At 55.1% G+C, this 2,734-nt stretch overlaps 1 long non-coding RNA gene across 1 annotated transcript; it reads left to right on the top strand.

The window, feature by feature from the left end:
- The first annotated feature begins 376 nt into the window (after nt 1-376).
- LOC113903931 lies at nt 377-2,462 on the top strand. The gene is made up of 3 exons (XR_003514347.1): nt 377-1,295; nt 1,738-1,984; nt 2,218-2,462. It is a non-coding gene; the product is annotated as an uncharacterized LOC113903931 (long non-coding RNA).
- The last annotated feature ends 272 nt before the right edge of the window (nt 2,463-2,734 follow it).

Below are 2,734 nucleotides of genomic sequence, written 5' to 3'. Positions count from 1 at the left end.
GTTCATTGTGTCATATTCTAGATTCCACATATATGCGATATCATATGATATTTCTCTTTCTGACTTACCTCACTTAGTATGGTAATCTCAAGGGGCATCCATATTGTTGCATATGGCATTATTTTATTCTTTTCTAATGGCTGAGTAGTGTTTCATTGTCTACATGTACCGCATCTTCTTTATGCATTCCTTTGTCCGTCCATCCATCTTCGCATCCATCAGTTACTGGACTAAATTGAAAGTGAAAGTCGCTCAGTTGTGTCCGACTCTTTGCAAACTATATAGTCCATGAAATTCTCTAGGCCAGAACACTGGAGTGGGTAGCCTTTCCCTTCTCCAGGGGATCTTCCCGACCCAGGAATCGAACCAGGGTCTCCTGCCTTGCATTCTTTACCAACTGAGCTATCAGTGAAGCCTCAAATTGTCCTCACTCGCTTGTGCCCTAGGCCATAGCAGGGAGCCCTCCGGGCCTCAGGTCCCCCTGTGATACAGAGGGGGCCCACTTGACGCCCCCAACTCTCAGGCTGAGAGTGAAAGTCGCCTCCCCAGCTCTGCCTGCTGTGGGGGCCACTGAGCTCCTTAGTGTGCATCCAGACTCTCAGTCCAAGCAGCCTGCTTCTCCCTCCTCCGGTCCTCCCGAGTCTGCCCCATCACTCCCCATTCGGGCTCCTCCTTGGTGCTCCCAGGGCCCCCTGTGTGATGTGGGCCCTGATCAGATGGAATGCCATGTGAGGCCGAGGCCACCGGGCTCTGTGGTCAGGGATGTGACTTTACATCTCTGAGGTCTGAACAGGGCTGGACACCACACACCCCTGGAATCGTCCCCCTGGGGTTCTAGAGTCCTTCCTCGTGTGTGTCCTGGCTTCCACCGGCTGCAGCTCTGGTCAGCCTCCTCTCTGGAGCCTCAGGATGGCAGTCAGGAGGGTCAGGGGAGCGTGGGGAAGGGCTCCCGGCCCAGCTCAGGAGGCTGCACGCTCTCCTACAAAGCTTCCTCCAGGTGTTTTGGGTGGCTGAGCTATTGATGGAGAAGCTGGAAGCAGCCTGGCAGGGAGTGGAGATGAGAGCAGCTTCTGGAAGAGAGAAAGGAGCCGTCATGCGAGAGCTGCGGGCGGCCCTGCCGCTGTCTCCCCCGGAGCCGGATGAGGAGGGACGGAGGCAGGAGGACTCTCCTCTTTACTCTCCATCACAGGAGGCTTGCGGTTGGACGGGGAGCTCAGAGAGGACCACCCGAACTGCTGTCCTTCCCCAGAAACCACTGCCCCCACCGGGAGAGATGGGCCGTCCCCATCTGTGGGGTGAGGTGCCTTCGGGAGCCCCAGAACGTTTCCCTCACTCAAACAGCCCCCAGACTGGCCTCCTAGGGCTTCCAAGCGACCTGAAAACAGCCTTTTCCCTGGGAGGTCAGGGTGGAAGGGGTCTCGGAGCCACTAGGATCAAGCCCTGATGCCGAGGTCTCACCCTCTGTGCGCTCTCCCCTGTGGAGAACAGGAGGGTCTGGGACCCACCGGCTACCTCCACGGGGGCCCAGCGAGGTGCCCTCTTAGTGAGTAGAGTCTGAGGGGGCCCCGCTTCCTCATGCAGGTGTGGTCAGGCCACCGCCCCCTGCCAGCTTCTTCCTCACCTTGTTCATCACCGACAGACGCCTTCCTGGAGGGGCTGGGCATCCTGGGTGGGGGCCTCTCCACGTGACCCTCCCCATGGCGGGGTCTTCCTTAATCGCTTCACCGTCCCACCCAGTGGCAGCTCAGGCCTGGACCCGGAGACCCGTCTGCTGGAGGCGGGGAGGCTGGGGTGCCGACCCCCGAAGGAGCCAGCCCCACGCAGGATGCTTCTCAGGCTTTGATCAGCCAACTCCATGCTGGCTGGGGAACTGAAGTGGAGCCCCCTTGAAAGGCGGATGGGCCCCTTGCCCTTTCGGAAGCCAACACGTTTGAAGGGACCTGGAATCTGATTGTTCGCCGATGGAGGCCAAGCTGCCGCACATGTAAATTTCCAATTAAAACAGAAATTAATCCTCTCCCCCAACTACCTGCTATCTCCAGCCGGATGAGCAAAAGTTTTATTCTGCTAATTAATGTTATCACCCGTTAGCTTTATTTACATAAGCAGATATAATTCACATGGCTTTGCAGAAGCTGATGGGGAAACTTAAAAAAATTTTTTTTTAAGTTAAAAAAATTAATTACCTTGATCCTCCCTCTTGTATTCTAATCACAGACTTGCAGCGTTCCTCTTTGGTGCTCCCCGAAACCCCTGGGTTGGCTCCTTCTTTGATGAGTGGGAGCTTGTTCCAAATGGAGAGAGAAGAAGTTGAAAATTGAGCAGCTTGGAGGGGAAGCCAGTACCAGTCTTCATATGAAAGGCCCGATGGATGTGATAATTATTTACGGTTTCTGGCTTTGGGTGTTTTTGTTACCCAGTTAAATAGACTCCAAATACCACATTAAAATCTTGCAAAGATCCTGGCAGATTAATAAATCACAGCAACTGCTCTGGCATTTGGCATGGTTGGGGGGAGGTTTGAGTCTGTTTGGTGACTGCACCTTCAGTCGCCTCCCTGCAGGGTCCACATGGGGGTCCCCTGAGGGAAGGAGCAGCCAAGATACATGGGGCAGGACGTCCTGACCCCTGGGCTGGAGGTTTCGTCCCTCCAGGGCTGTGTCAAGGACCCCACTCAACTGTTCCTTTACCCTGAGGAAACGGAGACTCATTCTAACAGGCTGCCTGTTGACTG

The sequence above is a fragment of the Bos indicus x Bos taurus genome, chromosome 14, assembly GCF_003369695.1.
Source record: "Bos indicus x Bos taurus breed Angus x Brahman F1 hybrid chromosome 14, Bos_hybrid_MaternalHap_v2.0, whole genome shotgun sequence".
Taxonomy (NCBI): Eukaryota; Metazoa; Chordata; class Mammalia; order Artiodactyla; family Bovidae; genus Bos; species Bos indicus x Bos taurus.
Note: the sequence above shows the minus strand (reverse complement) of the source record. Positions and strands in the feature narration are given on the sequence as shown.